At 39.3% G+C, this 12,787-nt stretch overlaps 1 long non-coding RNA gene across 1 annotated transcript in view; it reads right to left on the reverse strand.

Moving 5' to 3' along the window:
- Window positions 1-11,460: 11,460 nt before the first annotated feature.
- LOC108295761 overlaps window positions 11,461-12,787 on the reverse strand; it is a 77,387-nt gene continuing 76,060 nt past the window's right edge. Inside the window, exon 6 of the long non-coding RNA XR_001821578.2 lies at window positions 11,461-11,487. This is a non-coding gene — a long non-coding RNA (uncharacterized LOC108295761). The remainder of the gene's footprint in view (window positions 11,488-12,787) is intronic.

Below are 12,787 nucleotides of genomic sequence, written 5' to 3' on the forward strand. Positions count from 1 at the left end.
AAAAAAAGAGGCTAGCTTGGATTTTGTCAGGGATTATATTGATTCCATAAATCAATTTGGGGAGTATTGCCACCTTAACAACATTGAGCCTTTCAATTCACGAACACAGGACACCTTTCCATTTATTTAGGTCTTATTTAACATCTTTCAATGAAGTTTTGTAGTTTTCTGTGCACAAGTCTTGCACTTTTTTGTTACATCTTTTTCAAAGTATTTTTAATGCTATTATAAATAAAATCATATTTTTAATTTTCTTAAAATTTTTAATTGCTCATTGCTAATGTACAGAAATATGACTGATTTTTGTGTGTTGATCTTGTGTCCTGCAATGTTGCTGAACTCATTTATTAGCTCTAATAAATTTTTGGGGTTTCTTCGCAATTTTTTAATATATAAAATCATATCTGTGAATAGAGATTATCTTATATCTTCCTTTCCACTTTAGAGGCTTCATGTTTATTGCCCCTGCCTAACTGACCTGGGTAGAACTTCCATTGCAATGTTAAATAAAAGTGGAGAGAGTGGACATCTTGTCTTTTTCTTAATCATAGAAGGAAAGCTTTCAGTCTTTCCCCATTAAGAAGAATGTTGTCTGTAGGTTTTTCATAAGTGCCCTTTATGGGGTTAGGGAAATTCTCTGTATTTCTATTCTGCTGAGTGTTTTTATCAAGAAAGGATGTTCAAGTTTGTCATCCATTAAGATAATCATACACTTTTTTCTCTTTATTCTAATAATATGGTGTATTCTACTGACTGACTTTCATATGTGAACCATCCCTGCATTTCTGGGATAAGTACTAGTTGGTCATGGTGTATGATCCTTTTTAGATGTTGTCTGACTCAGTTTTCTACTATTTTGTTAAGAATGTTTGCATCTATATTTGTAAAGATTATTGATCTGTATTTTTCTTTTCTTGTTGTGTCTTTTACCTGGCTTTGGTATCAGGATACTACTGGTCTCATAGAATGAGTTGGCAAATGTTCCCTAGATTTTTAGAAGAATTTGTGAAGGATTGGTGTTAATCCTATTTTTAAAAGCCTGGTGGAGTTCACCAGTTAAGCTATCTGGTCCTGGACTTTGTGGGAGGTTTCTTCATTACTAATTTAATCTCTAAGATTTTCTGTTCCTTCTTGAGTCAGGCTTGGCAGTGTGTGCCTGTCTAGAAATGTGTTTATTTCATCTAAATTATTTAATTTGTTGATGAGGTTTTTTAAAAATAGTTTCCTTTATAATTAAAAAAATTCTGTAAGGTGATATTTTATTCCTAATTTTTGTAAGTCAACTTTTGTCTCTTTTCTTGGTAGGTCTAGCTGAATTTCGTTGATCTTTTCAAAGAGCCAACTTCTGATTTTGTTGATTTTTCTCTATTGTTTTTCTATTCTCTATTTCATTTGTTTACCTCTAATCTTTTTGTTTGCTCTTCAGAAACAGGGTCTTACTCTGTCACCCAGGCCAGAGTACAGCGGTGCAATCAGAGCTCACTGCAACCTTGAACTCCTGGACTCAAGTGATTTTCTCACCTTAGCCTCCCAAGTAGCTGGGATTACACATATGACACACTACATCTCCTCTAATCTTAATTATTTACTTTTTCTGCTTGCTTTGGATGCTCTTCCTTTCCTGATTTTAAGATGAAAAGTTGGTTATTGATTTGAGATCTTTCTTCCTTTTAAATATAAGTGTTTACAGATACAGTATAAATTTCCTCTAAGCACTGCTTTTCCTGCATCCCATAAGTTTGGCATGTTGTTATTTCATTTTTATTCATTTCATGGCATTTTATAATTTTTCTTGTAATTTCTCCTTTTATCTGTTGGTTATTTAGGTGGGTGTTAATTTCCACATATTTGTGAATTTCCCAAATTTCCTGCAGTTGTTATTTCTTATTTCATTGTACCATGATCAGAGCATATTCTTTGGATAATATAAGCTTTTTAAAATTTTTTGAGGCCTTTGTTATTGCTTAAGATATAAGCTATCCTGGAGAATGTTCATTCTGCACTGGAGAAGAATTTGTATGCTGCTGTTTCGGGGTGGAGTTTTCTATAGATGCCTGTTAGGTCTAATTGGTATATAGTGTTATTCAAGTCCTTTCTTTGTTGTTTAGTTGCCTAGTTTTTCTACTCATTATTTCAAGTAAGATATTGAAGTCTTTATCTATTATTATTTTTGAATTGTCTATTTCTCCCTTCCATTCTATCAGCTTTTCGCATTATGTGTTTTGGGGCTCTATTGTTATGTGCATATATGGTATAGATTTTTAAAGGTTGTTCAGTTCCTGTTTATCCAAAGTCATAAAAGAATGTACTCACACCTCAGGAAGAGATTTAACCAGATTTCTTCACGTTACTCTCGAGGATAAGATGGAAAAGCATTGACTATTTGATAATATAGTCACGTGTGCCTTAGCAAATAAGTTCCTAGGGAAGGAAAACTTAAAAGATGGGGCAGGGAGGGAGAGGTCCTTGTGGCCCAAAGCCTGCCCTGTCTTCCACATGCCAGGACATAGGCTGTCACCAGATTCCATGCTGGTGGGAAGAGTGGCTCATGGCTGCATTTTACACTTTGATGTTCCACTCTTAAAATGACACATTTTAAGGAACAAATGAACAAATAAAAGTTTGCTCAGAAGACAGTGCTCAGAAACCAAAGAATCATTCTAGACCCTTCCTTCATGACACATAACCTAGTTATGTCAGTCCTATCTTTTTCCTCTCATTATAACTGAAACCGGAATGATTGAAACAGCCTCATCTCTGCTCCTCCTGCCCCTCTTCTAGCCTCAAGTCTGATCTATCTCCTGACTGCAGTCAGAATACTCTTTAAAAATGCAATTCTGATCTCCAATAACTTTTCTGTTTAAAACTTTTTACTGAAAGCAAGCACTGTCAGTGATTCCTGTGGGGCTTTCCTCCCCCTCGTCTCTCTCTACGGCTGTCACCCCAGCCCCTACTCCTCCCATAATAAAAAGTAGACCTTCCCTGTCTCTCCCACTGTCAAAGGACTCTTAGCTGAAAGAATAACATTCCCTGGGCTTCTTCACTGAATTATTCATCTTTGCTGCTTTGGTATGGCAAAACTTCTTATTAAAAGCCCTGGGTAGGAGTGACCTACTCAGTGCAGCCCTCACAACTAGACAGACAGAAGCCAAGAAGAGGAAGAGATTCAGTGGCAGGGGTGGGAGGCTCCCCCAAAGGAGCTGTCACAGGGAGTCCCCAGAACCCAGGGACTTGGGAAGCTGAAGGATACCTCTAAAGACTCATGGCCATGGGGTGACCATGGTGCTCATTTGGGCTGTTGCCCTTCTCCACAGCTGTAGTCAAACCCAGAGGCCTGTTTTTCACCATTGCTTCCCAGTTCTGGAATCTTCTGAGCACTAAACAGTTATGGAAAATCCAGACATGGGATGGAAGAGACCTCAGCTTTCTGTCTAGGTCGTTGGGACTCTGCGTGGCTGGGTAAAATGGGGCGGGTTATTCCTATTGTACCTTGAGTGACTGAGGCCATGTCAGGAGGAGATCCAGAGTAGGGGGAGAAGACCTCATTTCTAGTTCTAGCTCTGGTATTAACCGGCTGTGTGACCCCAGGGACATTGCTTGCGTTCTTTTTGAGCCTTTGCTTGTACACAGAAGACAGCACACACGCTGCTGTCATGAAGATCATGGGCTCTACTGCCAGCCTGTCAGCTTCTGCTTCTTCGAAGATATGTAACCCTGAAACACCATTTAGCGTGACAAAGCCTTAGTCTCCTCATCTGTAAAATGGGGGCAACAATAGTACCTACCTCAAACGATTATTGCAAATGCATGTGAAACACTCAGCACATGGCCTTAATAAACACTCAATAAACGTCAATACTGGTCTCTTATCTGAGAGACTCTTTCTCCAGAGCTTGGTTTGTTGAGCCATAAACTCTCAGGTCTGTTTCTGGAAGGGACGTGACACTTTGGCCATATCGTCTCCCAGAAGAGTCTGTTTGCAGGTAGCCTAAGCCATCCCTTCAGAATATGTTTAGATCGATACACATCTCATGTGATGTCATGCAAGAGCACATGGCCCACCCCTCATTTTTTCTTCACCCTTGAAAACATTGCCTTGGAGCCCAATGGTCCTGAGCTTTAGAAGTCACCTGCCCACAACTCAGCAGTAAGAGAAACTCTGAGGGCCCACTCTCAGGGAGGCAGGAAGGCTGGGGAGCCAGAGACCAGGTGAGCTGGGGCCAGGGCAAGAGGGCCAGCAAGAACCAGAGCCCCCATCCCCCTGGGCTTCAGAGATCCAGCTATCTGGCTAGAAATGCACCTTTGCCCATGGCCTCTTGCCCAAGACCTGGCTAGCTTGGCTTTCTTGTCTGCTGTACAATTTGTGAGTGACTTCATATTCTGCCTAGAGACTAGAACCCATGAAGAAGGGGCCCAGGCCCTTTCTTTGTCACCTTTCAAGCCTATTAATTGTTGTTATGGACTGAATGTCAATGAAATTCATATGTTGAAGCTCTAATCCCTAGTAGGATGGCATTTGGAGAAGGGGCCTTTGGGAGATGATTACGTTTAGATGAGGTCATGAGGGTGGGGTCCTTACTATGAGATTAGTGTCCTTATAAGAAGAGGGAGAGACCAGAGCATGATTTCTCTCTGTTATGCGAGGATACCACAAGATGGTGGCCAACTGCAAGCTAGTAACAGGGCCCTCTGGAGAGCCTGACCATCCTAGTCTTGGATTTCCAGCCTCCAGAACTGTAAAAAGTAAATTTCTGTTGTTTTTAATCACCTAGCCTGTGATATTTTCTACTGCTGCCTGAGCTAAGACAATGATGCTGCAAGAAACCTTGCCATCAGAGCAGCTAAGATGAGCCCCCATGGAGCCACTGCCACACAGCATCATGGTCCAAACTGGGGCAGACACCAGTGCCTCCTAATCCATTCTTTCATGTATTCATTCAATTTCTTTTTTTTTCTCAGAGGCAGAGTCTCTGCTGCCCCGCTGGTCTCATACTCCTGGGATCAAATGGTCCTCCCACCTCGACCTCCCAAGTAGCTGGGAATGCAAGTATGTACCACTGTACCTGGCTTAATTAAGAAATCTTTAGCTAGCACCTACCCTGTGCCTGGCCCTGCACTAGGTGCTGTAGGGTGCACAGCAGGCCCAGGCTGCAACCTCGTGGCGCTTAGGGGCTAGTAGGGAGGAGCATCACTAAAGAATCACACACATGAAAGTGAGACACGATATAATTTTTTAAACCGCAAGTTATTGTGAACACCTATATGATTGGGTAAGGGCCCAGGAAAGAACTCCAAGGAGGTGATGTTTAAGTCTGGACGCCAAGAAAAAGAAGGCACCAGCTAGGCAAAGAGTGAAGGGGAGATTGGTGCAGGTGGAGGGATGAAGTGAGTTCCTGCCTCCCAGTTACGGCATTCCCAAACTCCTTCGTCTTGGCGGAGTGTGGCTCTCTGAGGTCTGTATGCCTGTTGGCTTCTACTGGCCTAACAAACTCTCTGACTACTGCCATCTGGGTTTTGCATCAGAGTCACCAGAAAAACTTGGTAAGAGGCAGATGTCTGGGCTGCACCACCCTTAGAGACTTTAAGAAGCTCATTGTGGGGTCCAGGAATCTACATTTTGACAGAGCCCTCAGGTGGATCTGCTACAGGTGTTCTGCTGTTCTGTGAACCCTTCCTTGAAGGCATTGGCAAGATAAAGTCTAAATGCCATGACATAACCTGCGTGGCTCTTCAGCTTTTCCTAACTATTGTTACAGCTGTCTTGCTAGTCACCTTTCTCCAGGCTTCTCATGCCCACTCCCACCATACCTATCCTCCACAACATTTGAGTAATCATTCCCTTACCCAAACCTAAGCTTCCTACCCCTTTGCTTAAAACACCCTCTTTTATTCCTTGTTCCTTTCATGATAGGTCTTAACATGGTGTCAATCATGCTTCTCCCATTTCCCATTTACTCTCTTGATCTTCATACCTCAAACTGTAACTGATGCTGAGTAGACAACACATATTTATTTAATTGCTACAACAATGAGGGACTTAAATATGTTATATTTCACTGAAGGACATGGGGATATTTCAAGTCATAAAAATCATGTCCAGGAGGGAAAGAGCTGTCTTTAGATATTGGAAGTCCTGTGTCATGTGGAATCTATGAGTGGCCCTAGGACCAAGCAGTGGAAGTCACAAAAAGTCAGTATTTACTCAGTATAAGGGATCATGTGCGATTTTTGCAAGATGTAATGATCTGCTTCAAAAAATGGTATTTCTGTCACCTGAGGTATTCCAGCATTGATTCTTTGGTAGGCATTTGGTGAAAATATTCAAGCATTGGATGGAATTTGGACAAAACAATCTACTAGCAAAATCATAGGATTCTATGGGGAAATAAAAGTGAAGAGGAAAAGAAAAGAAAACAATCTCTCCATTCCAGGGAAATAAAGTATTGTGGTTAATTATCATCTCACTACACAACATGCACGAAATGCTTATTCTCCATACCATAAAATAGACCTAATAATAATAACGCTTACTTTTTCTTTGATGACCTGGAAATTAATGTGGGCTCTTGCAGTGTCTAGGAGTCCACATTATAAACATTAATTCTCATTATAATAGGATGAGGTTATATTCATGTGGAAATGCTTTTGTTGCCCAGGCTGGAGTGCAATGACGCAATCTCGGCTCTCTGCAACCTTCCCCTCCTGAGTTAAAGCAATTCTCCTGCCTCAGCCTCCCAAATAGCTGGGATTATAGGCATGTGCCACCACGCCTGGCTAATTTTGTATTTTTAGTAGAGACGGGGTTTCACCATGTTGGTCAGGCTGTTCTCGAACTCCTGACCTCAGGTGATCCACCCACCCCAGCCTCCAAAGTGCTAGGATTATGGATGTGAGCCACTGCGCCCGGCCTTCAGCTGTAACTTTTTGAGACGCCAAAAAGTTACATGTAAAATCAGTCATTGTGTGTTGCTTAGGAAGCCAGACAGCTATGCATGTTTTATTCTGCCTTTATGAATAAAATTAAGTTGATGTCTGGAATTTTCCCCCAAGTATTTTGAGGACTATGATTATGTCAGTATCTAAACATTTAGCACCATCTCATAGTTTAAATCTATATGATTCTGTTCAGTTTAATAAAGTTCATAGAATATATTATTATGAAAATGAAAAGATTCAAAATGTGAACTACTTTGCCCTCACAATCGTCTGGAAGATGTATATTGGCTTTTTCCATGATGATTTTATAGAACAGGTGTAAACATTCTAAATTCATTGACACCTTAAACAACTTAATTCTTCCTTATGGGTCCAAAGGAAGTGGTGTTCTCATCATTTCCCTTGGGTCAGACCCATATCCACCTGGGCATAAATGTCAGCTAGAGGTATGTTTAACTAATAATGTCTTCCTACTACTTTATTCTTTAAAGTTATGGAAACATTGAACAAAGGGCAAATGTAACAAATCTCAAGGTTTTGCTTGCAGCATAAGACATTCTAAAAAAAGAAAAAAAATTATCTGCCAGAATATCATTCTGGCAGAGAGTTTTTGACTCTGCCAGAATATCCAGTAAACATGCTTTTATTACTGTAACTAAAGAAATATTCTAGAAAAAAATTAAAAAGTGTATCATGCAGAGACACAATAGCTTTCCAACTCAATTTAGTATATACAAAAAATTGCCTTAGTACAAAGAGCCATACCATCACAAGCTGAAGAATAACACTACAGATCAGAAGACTCATTTGGCTGAAATATAGCTAATAACAAAAGCTAATGTCTTAATCTTCTTAGGTTGCTACAAAAATACCATAGACTGGATGGCTTAACAATAGAAATTATTTCTCATAGTTCTGAAGGCTGGGAAAGACCTTCAAGATCAAGGTCTTGGCAGATTCAATGTCCGGTGGGGCCCTCTTCCTGGTTTGCAGACAGCAACATTTTTCCTGTGTCTTCAAAGCAGAGAAAGAGAGGGAGAAAGAGAGATGTCCTAACTCTCTCTTTCTCTCTTTTTGGAAAGCGGGGACAAGAAGTCTTTCTCTGTCACCCAGGCTGGCGTGCAGTGGCGTGATCCACCTCTTGGGTTCAAGTGTTTCTCGTGCTTCAGCCTTCCGAGTAGCTGGCATTACAGGCACACCACGCCTGGCTAATTTTTGTATTTTTTGTAGAGACGGTGTTTCACCATGTTGGTCAGACAGGTCTTGAACTCCTGGCCTCAAGTGATCCGCCTGTCCCGGCCTCCCAAAGTGCTGGGATTACAGGCGTGAGCCACTGCGTACAGCTTCAGTTTTATTATCTATAAAAAGAAGGGATTGGATCAAAGTACTTTACAGTCTGTTCCAACATTTGACCTAAAATGGTACACATATCACCATATTTTCTGCACCTCATGCCTACACTGGAATCAGTCTTCCTTTTTTAGAATTCTTTTAAAAAACCTGTTTGTTTTAAAGAGACCTTTTTGCATCTATTAAATACTGCAGTCTGTTGCCAATGATGTCACAAGAACTGTTTTTATGAAGTTATTTTTAATAATTTTTAAACCCCAAACACACTTAAAGTCTGGTATAAATCATGTCATAATGGTCATGACAAAGGAAATATCTACTCTGACATCTGTTTTTACTCTTATTGTCAAATAAATATACTATTACTACATGGGAGCAGCTGATTAACATCTTGAAAGATAGAAATAATTTATTCCTCATCTATTCTGTGTCAAGCATGTTGCTAGACACTTGTGCATATATTTCTCATAACCTGTAAAATAGCCTAGTGGAAGGCATTATTTTCTCCCTATGCAAACTGAAGAAACTGAGGCACAGCAAAGTTTCACAACTAGCCCAAGGTAACACATCTATTCAGTGGCAGGACTCGAATTTGAATCCAGGAAGTAAAAATGTATGTGTTTATAGCATCGTGAATGTACCAAATGCAACTGAATTGTACACTTCAAAATGGCTAATGCCGTATGCGAATCTCACCTCAACTTTTAAAAGTAAAACAATTTAAAAATCAGAAAAAGAATGTGTTTACAGTTTGTGTCAATTTAACTAAATCACAGTATGGTAAACCTGAGAGTGCTCATGACACAGCTCTCCGACTAGCCAGCTCTATGGCCTTGAACAAGTTGTTTTACCATTCCAGACGTCAATTTTCCCATATAAAGTAAGGAAGGGGGTTCGGCACCTGGTCAGCTTGAACAGGCTGTAGTCAAAACGTTTAGTGTATGGAGTTAACACTAGCCGGTCTTTATTGCCCCCTTGTGGTTGAAAGTGGAACTGTTTCTATCGCTGTATTTGTATTTAACACAAGGCTTCGGAATGATCTGTTTATTACGGCAATAAACTCAATTCAAACCAGTCATTTGACATCAAGCAATTAAAGCATCTGGATGAATGAATATTTTTTATTTCCAGTAATTCTTTTATCATGCTGACAAAAATTTAGATTTATAACCTCTTTGAACAAAAGTAGTCTCAAATATAATCAGGAACAAAGGACAAATCATATAGGCATTTCTCTTTCCCCGACCCACCACAGTTTTCCGATTTATCAGAACATAACCTTTTATATAATACCATAAGCAAAATGAAAGGGCAAGAGCTGTGGGAGGGAATTGCAGAAAACCAGCAATGTGGATAAGATCAAAGGTTAATAACCACAATATAAAAAAAGATTGCCTTGGAATCAATCAGAAAAAAATGAATGTTCCCTACCCCTATCTGGGTTCATTCACTAAAGAAAAAATAAGAGTGGTCAATAATATGTAAACAACAATTACTCTCAAACTATTAAATAAATGTAAATGAAAACATGAGATAATTTTTTCACCTGATTGCACAAATGGGGTTAAAAAGGAAGATAATATTCCATACATTTGAGTGTCTGGAAAGATAGGTCTCCTCTTATTCTACTGGTGTTGATGTCATTTGGGATAACTTTCTAGAGGTCAATTTGCCAATATATATTAAAATTAATGAAAAATTCATACTCTTTGACCTAGAAATTTTACCAGTAGGAAATAAACAGAGGTGAGAATTAAAATTGATATTAGGGAACTTCACTGCTGCTTTATTTTATGAAAAGAAGGCAGCTGGAAAACAACCTAAATGTCTAGCAATAAGTGTTTTATTAAATGTTTAGCAATATGGGTAATTGTGGTAAATCCTTCAATACAATATTATACCAACAGAAAATATAATCTTAGAAGAATATATGTCTTAGAAAAAAGTTCAGCACTATATACATTAGGTGAAAAAATACGATCAGTGTGTGCAGTATGACATCAATTTAAAAAATACATAAATATATTAAAATCTACACTAAAATGTTAAAATCTGCTTATCTCAGGGTAATAGGATTACAGATGACTTTAATTTTTTAATCTTGTTTTTCTATTTCTTTCATTCCCTTGTTTTTCTACTGTGGATGTGTATGGCTTTTGTAATCAGAAAAAAAAACAACATTTTAAGGCATTTATTGGCGACTCTAAGTTTTCTAGCAGGGAACAAATGGAAAAAGAGAGAACTCAGAGGCTACTGGCAATTGTTCACCTATCAACAAACTCTATCTTGAGCAATACATTATATACCATTTCTAAGGCAGCCAGGAACAATGTAAGAGAAAAGAGATGATATGAGCCTGTTTCTTGCTTCCTCATGAATGCACCACAGGAAGGCATGATTTGTATTTTTACTCTAATCAATATAGCTAATGTGGAATTAAGAGCTAGTTCTTTTATTAAGGCAGCTTTTCCCAATTCTTTTTATCAATCAATTAACTAGATGGAGCACAGCTTGGCAGGTCTGATTAAAATTCAGGAGCGCTATAGTGAGACCCATTACACATTTACCCATAGTTCATAGAGCACGAAAGGAACTGAATTTAATTATTTAAAAATAATTAAAAAAATATTTTTAAGTATTTTTATTACTTAAAAATACACATGCTTCACACACAAAACCTACCGTTTAAAAAGGCATTTATATATAACTGAATCATCATTCTCTGTGTTTCCTTGGAGAAGGCAAAGAGATTTATGAAGACACACAGATCACTGCGGCAGTGCCTGTATGCCTACAGGTGACAGCACCACATCTTGAGCTGTGAAGATGCTTATTTTCAGTGGAAAAATATTAAGTAACTTTTAACCCCCTTAAAAACAAAACAAAACAAAACAAAACAAAAAAAAAAACCCTTTCACACATTATCACCACTACCGTCAGTAGCAGAGTAAGAGATCCTTGCTCACCAGTTTTTGCAAGCATATCCTAAGGAAGCATTTGGTAATTTTTCTTTTATTCCGTAAACATGCCTAGCTTTTGTCATTATCTCTTCCTTCTCTTAAAGGGAAAGTGGTAAAGAATTAGAGCTCTGGCTGGGCACAGTGGCTCATGCCTGTAATCTCAGCACTTTGGGAGGCCGAGGTGGGTGGGTCACCAGGTCAGGAGTTCAAGACCAGCCTGGCCAAGATGGTGAAACTCCATCTCTACTAAAAGAACAACAACAACAAATTAGCTGAGCGCGGTGGCGGGCGCCTGAAATCCAAACTGCTTGGAATTGCTTGAACCTGGGAGGCGGAGCCCATTGCAGTGAGCCGAGATTGCACTGCTGCGACAGAGCCAGATTCCATCTCAAAAAAAAAAAAAAGAAAGCATGAGAGCTCTATTGGTGATGGAAACTTTGAGGAAATTAAAGTGACCAGTTTGGAAAAAGAAAACATTAGTGAATATCTGAAATCATGCACATTAACGTTTTATCAAAATGTGCATGCCATGGTCTGAATGTTTGTGTCCCCCCAAAATTCGTAGGTTGAAATCCTAACCCCTAAGGGGATGGCATCATAAGGAAATGGGGCCTTTGGGAGGTGATTAGGTCACAAGAGTGAACTACTCATGAATGGGATTAGTGTCGTTATAAAAGAGGCCCAAGAGAAACCCCTTCCCACTTCCACACAGCTAGAACATGCTATCTGTGAACTAGAAATCAGGCCCTCACCAGACATTGAATCTGCTGGTTCCTTGATTTTGTACTTCTCAGCCTCTAGAGCTGAGAAATAAATTTCTGTAGTTTATAAGCTAGTAAGCTTATAGGTATTTTGTTAGTCCAGCCCAAATGGATTAAGACAGTATATTATAGTTGATCTGTCCTAAAATCAAGTGTAAGAAAAACACGGCACTGTAATAAATTTTACATTTCCACAGGAAGGAGAGAAAAAATCTAAATGATTATCTGGATCATCGAGGAAAAAAATTGCTGCAAGATCTACTTTGGGTAACTTAGATGAAAGTAGAGATGTCCATCCCACCTCCCATCTTGAAATTACTCAAATTGATGCCTCAATTTTTCAGGGTGTTTTAAAAATACAGTTACAGGATGGAAGATCAATCATGTATTCCACACCTTCCTCTTTCTGGAAGAACTATCGCCAAACCATTTCCAAAAAATGAGACCATACTAATTCTTAAGACATCATGAGGAGATTTCCCATTGGGTTATGAATAAGGCAGAAAAACAGCAAGGAAGTTAGCATTCTGCTTTTAAAATATCAGTTATGGACCCCAGTGTGATGGCTCACACCTGTAATCCCAGCACTTTGGGAGGCTAGGTGGGTGGATCGCTTGAGGCCAGGAGTTCGAGACCAGCCTGGCCAATATGGTGAAACCCCATCTCTACAAAAAATACAAAAATTAGTTAGGTGTGGTGGTGGACTAGGGAGGCTGATGCATGAGAATCACTTGAACCTGGGAGACGGAGGTTGCAGTGAGTCGAGATCAGGCCACTGCA

Source organism: Cebus imitator, unplaced genomic scaffold (genome assembly GCF_001604975.1).
Source record: "Cebus imitator isolate Cc_AM_T3 unplaced genomic scaffold, Cebus_imitator-1.0 Scaffold658, whole genome shotgun sequence".
In the NCBI taxonomy this organism is placed as follows: Eukaryota; Metazoa; Chordata; class Mammalia; order Primates; family Cebidae; genus Cebus; species Cebus imitator.